Raw genomic sequence first — 14145 nt, forward strand, 5'->3', positions numbered from 1 at the left:
AAAACCAAATACTAGACATAGGCAATGCTGCCATAGGATAGCAAGCAAAGTACAAGCATTATAAAGTAAAATTACACCAGCATATGGAAAAGCAACACAGGATATGAACAAGCACAGTGCAGTGTACTGCAAAAAGTCTAGAACGATACAGAAAACCACCACAGCCATAGATGTCACAAAACTTTCCAAGCACAGTACAATTTAAAAATGGCAAAATTATGTTACAAATCTATAACACAGCACAATTCAAAAATGGTGCACAGGTACCACAAAAGATTGTGTGTAGGACAATTAAAAGTGATGAAAACATCAACACTAATGTGACAATAAGCAATCAATGCAATAACTCAGGAGGCATCCAGTACAAAATTATAACACAGGGGTATTACAGTTACTTGCACTGAACTGCAAGCTGCTGCACATTGCAGTTATTTAAGGGGCTGGAATGCAGGTCTACTCGAGTTGGATGAAGAGAACAGGTGACCACTAGCTATCATAGTGTGTGAACTAGAGTAGTCATCAACTTTGCATAGTGTGTTGCAACACAAACAAGCTCAGCTGAACAACATAGCAGTTAATTAAGTAGGCAAAACAAGCAAACAGCCAAGAGAAACTGGTGGTTCTAACAAGTTTACAGCAAAAAAAAATGTTAAGGATACTACACATTTGCCTTTAACAGCAAACTGCAAAAAAGTGTTCATAGAAGTAATTTCCCTGGTGTTGGAAGGATCGGATACGTGGGAACTTTCAGTAAATCAGAAGGGCAGTAATTAAAGCAGGCAAAAACAAGTGAACAGCCAATAGAAATGGGTGTTGTAACAATATAACAACAAATAAACATTCAAAACACTGCAGGTTCCCCTTCGCTCATAACAGCAAACTGTAAAAGCAGTCCTACCCCCACAAATGCCACCACAGCTAACACATCTGCATCCACTAATTTGTAAAAATGTAGCACTACCATCAAATAAACTAAATGTCCCACTTGTTAGGGAGTTCCAGTTCTTTATGTATGCTTAGTTCTATTGCATTTCTTTATACACTGTCATGTAGCATTACGTCTGGTATTGAACGAACATCCTGACAGAGTAACTTTATACAAAGTTGGAAAGATGGTAACTGGACAAAGCATTAACTGAAGATCAGTTAGTTAACACACTAGGAAGTCAGACACGGATGGTTACAGTAAAAGGATGTTCCATCCACTAGTACTAATTTACACCACCCAGGTAGTTCAAATCCAGTTGTTCACTATATAAATCAAAGCATAAGGCTGGCCGTCAATCAAAATTAGACTCGGATGGCAGAAATCAAGTATACAAATCGCTCATACCGACGGTATCCTCAATCACATTTTCCAGTCAGGTCATGCGAAGACCTAAAGAAAGCCCAAACAAAAAACAAAAAACCAAAAACAACAGAAGACCCTAAAAATCAAAACCAACATATATAAAATATACACCAAATAATACAATAATAATGCACAACACAATATATACATAGGATACAATATACAACTAAAGGAGGAAGGTGGCACAATTGCACTATCTTGATCAAGGAACATCTGACTTGTAAAATGCTGTGACCCAGTTTCATGTCACATGAATGAGGATACATTAGAACTTACATAAAATGGTAACCAGAAGGAAGAGCAAACTAAGGAATAAAAGTGCTGCAAAAACCAAATAAAGGTAAAGAGTAAAAGAAGCAGCTAGATTAAGAAGAAAGTAGAGAAATGGAAATAGATGTAAATCTCTTTAATTATCTCCCCAATAAAAAAATAAGTATATGGGAAGTAAGTAGCTGCTTGAAGAAACACCCTGAAAAAGCGAGTGCCTCTTAATCCCTACCCCCCAAGAAAGCAATGCAAAAGCAATAACTTAAGAAAATACAGGTTTTGAAATGCTGGCCCTGAGCTTTCAAATCAAGAAATAAAATATAACAATGCAAAATGCGTCCAAAGAACAAGAAGCAACTAAATAATATCGCAGCTGCCTGTGTACATCTAAAGTGTGCAACTCAAAAGAAATTTAAAACTGCCTGTGCAAAATCCTTTTTATAGTGTGCTTTCCCTTTTTAATCAAAAGTGTGCAAAAAATTTTGGCAAAATCTTTTACCCTTTTTTTTAAAAACAAAGGAAAACCATATTAAGCAAGGCTCAACATGCCAAAGCCAAAAATAAGAAATCCTTATGGAAAGCAAGGAAAGAACCCTAAAATAAGAGAAAAGATAGAAGAAAACATGCAAAACTATGGGAGCTCACAAAAAAAGTCTTGTAGCTGATGGCTTTTCCAACACAAAATTGAGATCCCAGAAAGGTTGTAGAGTGAGTTTCTCCAACACAAGCTTTTGTGGGGTCTTATATTCTGAACCCCTCTAGAAATTGCTTGAAAAAAGGATGAGGGGTAAGTCTCTCGGCAGGTCTGATATGAGCGAAATTGCAGCAGAGAATTGTCAAAAAGAATGAGAGAAAACCAATGCAGGTCAGAAATTTAGTGAAGAGAAGAACTCCCCTTTTAAAACTGTAATAGATGAGGAAAAACCATTTGCCAACAAAAGAAAAATCCTAAAAGACACTTACTAGTATTAGGCTCCCATGAAAAAAAATCTGCTTGAATTGCATTCTTCTTGATCCTTTCCAATTATCTGTTCACCTGTTCAACTGCTGTAGAGCTTGGAGGTGAGGTGACATTCAGTACTTGCTGTGGAAGTTCCAAATGACATGAGTGAATTGAGACAGGCCAGGCTCACAGGTGTAAAGAGTGCCTTGGCAATGGAATCCAGACTTCAAGTCCAGAGAGACAGAGAGAAAAATCAATCTGGCTTGGCTTGTGCATGCAAAGCTTCTCCTGTCTGGAGGGGAGAGTGTAGAGGCCAATCTGGAGCTATTAAAATCATCCTTGGCTTGTCCCAAGATGAGCAGAGTGACCTTTGGAGAGAAGAATGGCAGAGGGTGGAAGAAATAGACACATGAGTCACTTTTCCAAGAGAAAGAGCATCATGAGCAAGCTGTGTGGGACAAGTGGGCTTGGTTTTCTGAATGAACAACAGATCTTCTGTGAGACGTTCAGACTCTATGTCTGGTGCTGGGTTCCCCAGATAATTTTCAAACTGACCAATCTCCCGAAAAATTTCTACTCGCCTGGTCTCCCTAATTTTTCTGTCCTTGCTAAACTGTAAGGAGTTCTGTCAAATCATTGCTTGCCTGCATGAAGCTGAAAACTGACCCCTTGCTTGTAGTGTAGAATGAACACTGTTGCCAGGTTTGGATGTGAATCAAATCCTGCCCACTAAAACTAAGATGAATCAACACCTGCCAAGAAGAAGTAAAGCATAAATTATTCCTTGTAAGATAAGCTGAATCCACTAGCTATGTCGCATCTCCTTCAATGTTTCCATAAGTTCATGTGTCTTGATCTTCTACTCTGTTTCCTGACTTGTCTGCACCTGACTTTGTCACTTTGTGGAAAATCTCTGAACCTACCCGGCAAATGGAGCCCAGAAACAATGAGTCCCTTTTGAGGGTTTTTTGACTGACAGTGTTGAGATGAAATTCCTTTTTGTTTTGAATTAATATTTGTTTTTCAGCAACAGTGCCTTTTTATGGCAGTGATAGCATAGGAAGTTTTTGAACCACCATTGCTTTTTCTGATGCTGCAGTTTTGAAGAAGGTGACACCAGAATCATTGATGGCAGTGATCTAAATTAAGGAAAAGTAAAGGGAAAAGATGAATTTGACTGAGGGAAGTCAAATAGGTAGGGGATGCTGTATTCAGTCTGACTAGGGGTAAAAGCACATGTCCTGAGAGGGTACTTCTGTCTTACCCCTGGGCATGTGTCAACCCAGGCATGTTAGCACTTACTACATATAAGCTTGAGAATACTCAGATAAGTTCAGCTTGGCCCAATTTTCCAAATCGCACCAAATAAGGATATTCATGTATTGAAGAACAGCGTCAGAGAAAAGCTATCACTGGAGCCAATACTTGAAATACCACTAATACTGTAGCGTGAAAGCCTGAATGAGAAGTCTGGATGATAAGCACTTCAGTGAATGCACAGTGATGATATATAAAAGTCCAGGATTGAGATGATGCCATGTAGCTCAGAGATTGAGGAACATGAAGCCAATCCCTAGGATCAACCCAGCAAAGGTAAATCTGTTTGTAGCAGAGGTATTTTTGACTTGGGAATGATCCAGAAAGGGTGAAGAGATTATACCAAATTTGGTTTAGATAAATCCAAAATTCAGGTCCACGTACTAGATTCTTCTTAAAACTGGAATATGGCTAGATAAATCGGTAACCCACTTCTGGCATAGGTCTATCTGAAATATTTTTCTGATAGCGTAACAGTTGTTGAGGCCTTAGAGCCCCTATTCTTTGAAGAGGAGGAAGAGACAGGAAATTTGCTGGGACCCCCAACCTATGCCAATACTATGAACTCTGGCTGTAAAATTCAATGAATAATCTTGGTCCAATTTTCCTTGAAAGTGCCTGTCTGAGTGCCAGCCTCTTGCTGCCTCCTTGCTGCCGCTTTGGCAGAAAAAAGAGTCATCTGCCGACAAAGGAAGCTTGTCCCTGCCCCTCACCCTGACCCGCCCTGTGAACTGCCTGTGCTGTGCCTGAAAGCCTCCTGACCCTGCTTCCTCTGCCCTGAGAATCATGAGAACCATAAGAGCTGGGAATAGACCTCTGGGAAGAATAACTCTACCTCGTCCACCTTCTACCAAAGAAGGAAACCTCAACCAAAAGACTAGAAAAGATCTTTAGACTTTCTTTAATTTTCTCAAAATCTTTAGACTTCCAAACCACACCTCAACTTAACAAAACACATCACATTGACTCTAAAAACATCAGAATTGTTCACGCAGTCATCAACCTCATTCGGGCGCCTCAGCCAGGCGTGCCTGCGTGGCAGCACATGCAGCCTCCACCTAGTAGGCCTGACCAGAACAAAAGAATGTAAAGAATGCCAAAAATGAACCTGTGCAAAATCACCACCGTATTAGTTACAATCAATACCTTTCAACTCACAACCTCATCTACCTTAGACTTCAGAGAAGAAAGTAAGGTTTTGGGTTTTTCAAATGAAACTGGCTTCAAGCCCTCATAGCTATAAAGGCTAAAGAAAACCCTTTCTTTCTTTCCCCCATCTATCATCTATCCAAAGCCAACAGCCTCTTTAACTGGAGGAGCCTTAACACTAACAGGCTTGCCTCTAACCCCTTAGGGGTCCGCCTAGGACTCTTAAAAGATACTTATGAGCTTCTAAACTAAATGTAAACCTATCCGGGCTTAACAGGAACAGGAGGCAAGAAAAGAATCCAAAGAGAAGGAAAGAATCAGGACAAAGAGAACACCAGGTCCACACAGGGAGGCAGCCTATCCTGAACAGGAAAAAAAAAAACAAAAGCCCCTTCCCTGAATCAAAAATCACCCTGACTTCCCCACTAAAAAATGTTCTCATGGAATGAAGAGTCTCTGAAAAGAAAAATGGAGGAGGAGAAGCAGAAAGGAGAATCATCAATCAGAGAAAGAGAATAGAGAGAATACTCCAGCCCCTGCAGTCTTAAGACGAGACTCTCCTGAAAAAAAAAGCCGACTCAAAAACTCAAACTTCCTCCCTCAAACCCTGGGTCTCTTATCAGGAGGGGAAAAATCTCTTATATAAAAAATCTAATCTTCTAATCAAAACTAATCTATTCTTCTGCCATGAAAAGCTGATGCTTCTTGTTGAAGCAACTGAAGGAAACTGGGCTGCCCCTCAACTGAAGCTAAACCTGGGAGGGGCCTGGGAAACCTAGGAAGAGAAAGGAGGTAGACAGTAACCCAGGGGCCCCCCAGCCACCCTGCCCCCCCTGAGAGGCCATCCTGCCTGAACAAAGTCTCCCCTGGGAATCCAGACCCTGGGACTCCCCCTGGACCTCACCTCCCTCCCCACGGACACCTCTACCTACCGTCGGACGCTTCAGCGGTTCTTCTCTTAGCTAACTTCTGCTGCTGCGTCCTTGCGCTTCTGAAGCTTAGGCGCCGGAACATTAACGGCATTATCCGGCATCGCCGCTTTCGCAAGACTACCTAGGCACCTTCTCTCTTTTCTCTTAATAGTGCGCTCATGAATCGAAAAACAACACGACACCTAGCAGCCCCAACGCTGGGACTAGGAATACACAAATAATATACTCTATCTCTGTATTCATTTCCCTCTCAGTTATTCAAATACAGTTATTCACTTTTAACGTTACGGAGGCAGAAAAAAAAAAAAAAAAAAAAAAATATCTAGCACTAAAACTAGCCAACGACTCGAAACTGACCAAAGAATTGAAAATGAAAAATTTCAGAACCCCAACCTTCGCTTACTGGCACTGCATTGCAACAACGGAAAAAGACTGAGATATGGCGTCGGTCATGCGCTCGCATTTGTACCGCTGATGTCAGTCTAGTCTATAATGACTGACCGGCGGCCTCTATCTTTGATATTCGGGCCGACCGAGGACAGCGGACTACCCAAGTGTAAGGACTGCAGCAATGTGAGATGAAGAACATCTGAAGGCATTTCAGGAGAAAAAGTGACCAGCAGCTGGTAGCATCTAATACTACTGCAAATTTATTCAAACATCCTGAGAACAGCACAGCTGGAGAACTGAAATATTAGCATACATACTTCAAGTAACCTTAGAATCTTGGAGTAGTAATACCTGGAGAAGGAAATAAAGCAAACAGAATGCCAGGATACAGATACACAAACGGCAAAATCACTAGAAAAAGAGAAGTTTCTAGTTTGCTTCCCCTATGAAAAGATTAATTCACCATAAAAATGCTCAATCACAAAAGACGTAGACTATTTGTTCCTTAAAACACATCTGCAAACATCCACATTAGCGTTGTGCAGGGGCACAGCCTCCCAAGCTTATATGCTGGAGTGAGTGAGTGAGTGAGTGAGTGAGTGAGTGAGTGAGTGAGTGAGTGAGTGAGTGTGTGTGTATATATATATATATATATATATATATATATATATATATATATATATATATATATATATATATATACACACACACACACACACACACATATATATATATATATATATATACATATATACATATACACATATACATACATATTTGTGTGTGTGTGTGTGTGTGTACATATATATATATATATATATATATATATACACACACACATATATGTACATATATGTGTGTGTGTGTGTGTGTGTGTATGTGTGTATATATGTATATACATGTATATATATATATATATATACACACACACACACACACACACACATACATACATACATATGGATGTGTGTATGGTATGTGTATATATATATATATATATATATATATATATATATATATATATATATATATATATATATATATATATATATATAAACACACACACACACACACACTGATAACTGGGAAAGGGGGAATTATCCACTGAAGTCCTCAGAGTACATAACGCAGAACAGAGAATGTTCAGAACTAGACAGCAAAAGTATGGAAAACGCACCTATATGCCATATAAAAACAAGATATCAAAAGACTGTACCTAGACAAAAGTCATGGTGAAGCACTAGTGTGCACCAGCAGAGAGATTTCCAGTAAAAGGAACGTACCAGAACTAGAAGGCATATGACTACACTATAAGAAGCAACTATCACAGATAGATAAGAACTCTTTGCCATGGAAAACTGTGATGACTGAAACTAACAAAGGATTTAACAATGCAGAATACAAACATTAGAAAATTTGGGATATTAGTGAAAAAGGAACAAAAAAGAAAACTGCATCTTGGTATGCTGACTCATTTATGAAGAACTGTCTTCTTTACATTAAAAGGAGTGTTAAAACCTTTATAGCAACATATTCGATAAAAGGAATTAATTTTAAAAGTATGTGCACCAGATAAGTGTCTCATAACAAGGCACATAATAGCCCATCCCCCACTTGTGTACCTACTACAGGAGATACCAAAGTAATAGAGAAACCAGTTTTATGAAAATATATATAGAAAGTCAGGACCCTGGGCCAGGTGTCCAGGACTCTGAGAGAAACGGAATGTGTTTACTCTCCAGATTTGTGTTAACTCTAGAAGCCGCTGAATATGTATGTTGTTCCACTGAAATTTTCAGTCTCCTCAGAACTTTGAAGCACAGATTCCTGAAACCTTGTGCGGAGTTGCACTTTAGATTAAGTCAGCAGACTTTATTTGGCTACAGCTGTATGCAAATGTTCTGCTTTCCTGATCTTCACAGTCTCCCACACAGTTCCTATAGACAACTGCATGGGTGGAAGTACTAGAACATTTTGTAATTTGCAGGAAGCCATCTTCCTGTCTGAGCTATTACCAAAATGTTACTCAGCATAGAGAAAGCCACAATTAAAAAGAAATTTTGCCCACCTGTATTGAAGTACAAAAGTTTTTTTTTTTTTAGTGTTTCCACATAGACAGCAACTTCAAAATGACTAGAACTGTTCTACATTAAACATCTCTGACAACATTCAGTTTATATTCCTCCTGATTCAGTTCAGATAAACATCTACAGGTTCATATGTAGTCAGAACAAATAAAGTATATGACAAACTGCTGAAAGTCACAGATTTATTAAAACTGTAACACCACATGTAGATAGCACCAAACAGAAGGTTTTAAAAGTGCACAGCTAAGCAGCAAATCCCATGGTAGAGTTCTAGGAAGACATTTTTGGTGTAATAAGCCAGTAAAGACAACAGAAACTGTAACTCACTTTCAGAAAACAGTAGTGTTTGTGGAGTTGTGCCATTAGCATATCAGTTTGATGCCCTGGGAAACATGCCCATTTGGCACCCCCCCACACACACACACACACACACACACTCTCTATAAGCAATCATAATGACTTTATAACAGCCTTAAAACTGCCATACTGTTTTTTTCTTTAATACAGCAGCCTACTAACGTGTCACTGCTTCTATAATAAAAAACAGTTTGACAATTTACTCATAGATACATAACTATTCCCAGGCTACTGAGACTCATGATCGTTCTCGCCTTGCCAGTACCGGCCCTCGAGCAGCACCTCATTTCTCCTGGAAGGCCATATCCATCAAGCCTAGAGTAAATTTGAGGAAATCCATCTAATCGTTAAGTTCATGTTTAAAGGAAGATAGTGAGTCGCACTGGTTTCATGCCAGGAAAGAGCACTACAGATGCAATGTTTTCTCTGAGAGTGTTGATGGAGAAGTACAGAGAAGGTCAGAAGGAGTTGCATTGTGTCTTTGTGGACTTAGAGAAAGCATATGACAGGGTGCCTAGAGAGGAGTTGTGGTATTGTATGAGGAAGTCGGGAGTGGCAGAGAAGTATGTAAGAGTGGTACAGGATATGTACGAGGATAGTGTGACAGCGGTGAGGTCTGTGGTGGGAGTGACGGATGCATTTAAGGTGGAGGTGGGATTACATCAAGGATCAGCTTTGAGCCCTTTCTTATTTGCAATGGTGATGGACAGGTTGTCAGGTGAGATCAGCCAGGAGTCCCCATGGACTATGATGCTTGCAGATGACATTGTGATCTGTAGTGGGAGTAGGGAGCAGGTGTAGGAGACCCTGGAGAGGTGGAGATATGCTCTAGAGAGAAGAGGAATGAAGGTCAGCAGGACTAAGACAGAATATATGTGTGTGAATGAGAGGGAGGATAGAGGAATGGTGAGGATGCAGGGAGTAGAGGTGGCGAAGGTGAATGATTTTAAATACTTGGGATCAACAGTTCAGAGTAATGGTGAGTGCGGAAGAGAGGTGAAAAAGAGAGTACAGGCAGGATGGAGTGGGTGGAGAAGAGTGTCAGGAGTGATTTGTGACAGACGAGTACCAGTAAGAATGAAAGGGAAGGTCTACAAGAGGGTAGTGAGACCAGCTATGTTACATGGGTTGGACACAGTGGCATTGACAAAAAGGTAGGAATCAGAGCTTGATGTGGCAGAGATGAAGATGTTAAGATTTGCACTGGGTGAGACGAGGATGGACATGATTAGGAATAAGTATATTAGAGGGTCAGCCCAGGTGGGAAGGTTTGGAGACAAAGCCAGAGAGGCAAGATTACGTTGGTTTGGACATGTGCTGAGGAGGGATGCAGAGTACATTGGGAAAAAGATGCTAAGGATGAAGCTGCAAGGTAACAGGAAAAGAGGAAGGCCTAAGATAAGGTTTATGGATGTGGTGAGAGAGGACATGCAGGTGTGGTTGGTGTGACACAGCAAGATGCAGAGGACAGGAAGAAATGGAAACAGATGATCCGCTGTGGCGACCCCTAATGGGAGCAGCCGAAAGAAGAAGAAGTGAGTCACACTGGTTTACATGAAGGAGAAGTTTACTCTAGAGACTTGGGAAGAGACGAGTTTTAAACCAATCCCTCCATCCTGTTTTATTTAATCAGTTGGTAAAGATTTAGGTCCATGGTAGCAGTACTGGTGGATATACTGGACTTGTGCATAAACAGGAGGTCCATAACAACTGGGTCTCTAATGATGCACTAAGTAACATAAAGATCTCCGCTCAAATGTCTAAGACTCTGAAAAAAGGAACATAGCTTTCAGTCTCCCTTGGTACCTCAGGGACATTAGACCTTTGACCTATTTAGTTAGTAACCTTTGGGGTCTTTCTGTCTGATACTTTTAGTAAACAATATCACGAGTGGAACATTGTACTTGTTAAATGCCCTTATCAAAGGGAGTGATCACCTAAATAGATCTTAAAGATATTCCTTTGGCAATTAGCTAGGCTAAATGAAAGGATTTCCTGACAACTGTTGTTCCATGAAGGTCAAAGGATAGGGAGCTATCAACCTAAGTACCTAGGTCCCTAACTATGTTTTCATTTTGTAGAGGTGTGTTGTCTAGACAGCATGTTGACAGGAGGGACTGTTCGTCAAATGTGATGATACTACACATTACAGCGTTTGAACTGATTATCAGTACAGCAAACTTTTAATAGGACAAGTTTGGTCTAGAGGGTTTGGGTGTCACAGGTTTATTAAACAACTATCCCCAATTCGCAATCTTGTGCAAACATGGTTAGCCAGAGATTTTGTCTCTTTGCTTGGAGATCTGAGAAATAAATACCAAAAAGGAGAGGTCCGAGGCTGCTCCAGTGGCATATAGTGATCAAGTCCCAACTACGGTCTAGCTGGCCTGTGTTCAATTAGCAGCTAGGGTGACTGACGGAGCAGCAGGGAAGGGATGGGTGTGTCCATCCCAAGCAGGAGGACGTTCATTGATACACTCCCAAAGAGGGGAGTTGCCCTAGCCTTAAAAACAACAAGCATGATATGAAGGGAAAGGAAAGTATGTAGGTCATTAAAAAATATCCTCCTGGAAGAACAGACGAACTGAACCCAACACCACCCTAAAGATCCATGACTGGCGCCAGCAAAAACAATGGAGTAAGTCTAGGCAGGTTGTAGAGTAGCTTGTAGATTCGGTGTTATGTTAGTTACTGGGGTGGTGGGCCAGGAACAATGAGGTCGAGGGGAAGAAAACAGAGATCCCAGCCTCAAGGACTGAGGGACGCTACTGCTCATTTTCACACACTCTGATGAAGCTCCTGCAACTTGCACTGTGAGGATTCTGTCTTTCAGTCAGTTGCTATCCATCTTACCTGATACGAATTTGATTTTTAAAGCATTTAGCCTCTGTATGATGTCTGCACGGGGAATGGTGTCAAAGGCCTTAGTACACCATCTACAGCTTCTGTTACCCTTTTGATAAAAATTACCAGGTTAAACAGACTGCATCTACCCTTCACAAAACCAAATTGTTGGGGTCAAGTCTAACAAGATCCTTAATATCACAGTTTATATGGTCAGTTATAATACATTCCATGGTTTTACAGATGAGGCTTGCAAGGGTGATAGGTCTGTAATTATCTGGGTCAGCTGTACGACCACCCTTATGGAAGGGTCCACCAATCATCAGGGACAAAGCAAAATAACCTAACTTAATTTAAACAGTCTGAGGAGCATGTCTGCAAGAGCGTGTAGAACCTCATTAATTAGAGCTAGGTATATTATCAGATCCCACGGAGGAAGTACTTTTGGTCTTCGTTCTCACTTTCAGTAAACTATCTTTAGACATAACTGGGGTGAGTAACAAATTCAGATATTTTGGGGCTTTGAACAGAAGTGTCAGGGTGCAGCTGGCACTAAATTTATTTGCAGGTTTATTGACAATGTCAGTTGGGTCAGAATAGCAGTCCCCATTATGAGTAAGTTCTGAGCAAAGTAGGGTATTATTTTTTTAGTGTTCTAGCATAGATAAAGAAGGATTTACAATTTTCTCTGGCTTTTTTTTTTTGCAATGTTTCCGATATCCTTGAGAATATGGATTTTTGACTCATTAAATTTAAAAAAGTTTTATTCTTTTGTCATATAGTCTATTTATGGCGGAAGGCCATCAGGATGGTTTCTTTTTGAATCTCCCATGATACGTGGTTCTGGTAGGGACTGCAAGCTCTATGCATTTTTCTAAATGTGTGTTGAATTCCTTGCTAACACTTTCAGTTGTACTAAAGTTCAGAGAGGTGCAGTCATTAGTAAATTTTGGGTCTATATTAAGAGATTGAATGTTTAGGTGGCCTAACACCTAAACATCGAACTCATAATATCGAACCATAAAACAGCAATCAGCGCAAGGAAGGACGACAGTTGGCCACAAAACAAAAAACATAAGTTTACACTAAATCTAAGTGGGGGGCTGTGCCCCCCCCACCCCCCAACTAAACATACCAACTCCGAGATCGCTCTACAGTACACAAAATGCAAAATCCAGCAAACGGCCAAGAGAAATCTTTCCCTGCGTTAAATCGGCCATTCGCCATTTTTTGCTTCCGATATTACGAGTTCGATGTTTAGGTGCTTGGTCACCTGAGCGTTCGATCTCGTAATATAGACCCTAAATTCTGATACTTCATTACATAGCAGGTTGAGGTTGGCAAGTCTTTAGTCTTTAAATTCAGTGGGATTTGCTGTACGGGTTTTAGGAGTTTAAAAGACAAGGTCATTAAGTTATGGTCGGACTTCACTGAGAAAGGAGATACTAGAGGAGGAGTGCACAAGTTTACAAGCTGTTGTTAATCAATTGTGACTTCTGACTCATCTTTAAAAAAAAAAGGAATCTTTATTTTGAAGGCTGTACACTGCTTACACACATCAACATTGTAGCATGCCCTTAAACAATGGTACCCTTTAAGGAAACTGGAAAGATCAGAAGTTAAGATGAAAATCTTCCAACTTCCTGCAGGGTGATGTCTTCTGATCCCTCATTTTCACTATCCATGCCCAGGGTCTTTGGATGGGAAGAAGATGTAGGAATGAATGCATCAGTGGGAGATTGGGATTTGAAGTCAGTGGGATACACGGGGTCTAATGAGAATACAAAAGAAACTGGGTGGGGAATATAAGGGAATTTTCTTGGGTAGAAAGAATTAAGCGACTGGCTATTTTACACAGGGTATTTATCTAGCATACATGAACAAGGCCAAGCAGTTTTTATTTACCTGCCACCAAAATGTAGCTTTCTGAGTAGTATCTGCAGAAGAACATGTCATCAGACTAATTGACATTTGTTCTAATTCAAAAGTCAAGTCCCATACTCAGAACATGTTAAAAAGTTAATTAATTTGCACATTTACGGGTTTACTATGGACATGAGTCATCAACTTCTTACACGATGCACTGACTGATGTCTATCCACAAGTGTGAATACTCATAAATGCGCACACACACACACACACACACACACACACAAACAAACAAACACACACACACACATCATCAGTGAAGAGTGCTTACTTTTTTCTATAATGTAGTTCAGAAGTATACTCATTTTACAGTTTAAATACCAAGGTCAAACAAAGACTTCTATGGAATTACATCAGCCAGCAAATATTATAATTTTAATAGAAATGATTATAAATGCATTGCTATTACCTTTATGAAACAGTAAATTACCTGACCTTCTGAAAATTGTTCAAAGATCATCACACAGCCAACTGTAAAACAAACGGAAAAAGCTACAACTGAAGTTTTGTTTATCTAAATTGCTGGGGAAAGCCTATTCTTGTATAAGCACTGAACTTTTCTGGCATCACAGCAAAAAT

At 40.1% G+C, this 14145-nt stretch overlaps 1 protein-coding gene across 1 annotated transcript in view; it reads right to left on the reverse strand.

Annotated features, from left to right (window-relative positions):
• Window positions 1–14145, reverse strand: part of GAREM1 (GRB2 associated regulator of MAPK1 subtype 1) — a 2177677-nt gene that overhangs the window by 1914929 nt on the left and 248603 nt on the right. The gene's annotated exons all lie outside the window — the stretch shown is intronic.

Source organism: Protopterus annectens, chromosome 17.part0 (assembly GCF_019279795.1).
Source record: "Protopterus annectens isolate FY-2018-M chromosome 17.part0, PAN1.0, whole genome shotgun sequence".
In the NCBI taxonomy this organism is placed as follows: Eukaryota; Metazoa; Chordata; order Ceratodontiformes; family Protopteridae; genus Protopterus; species Protopterus annectens.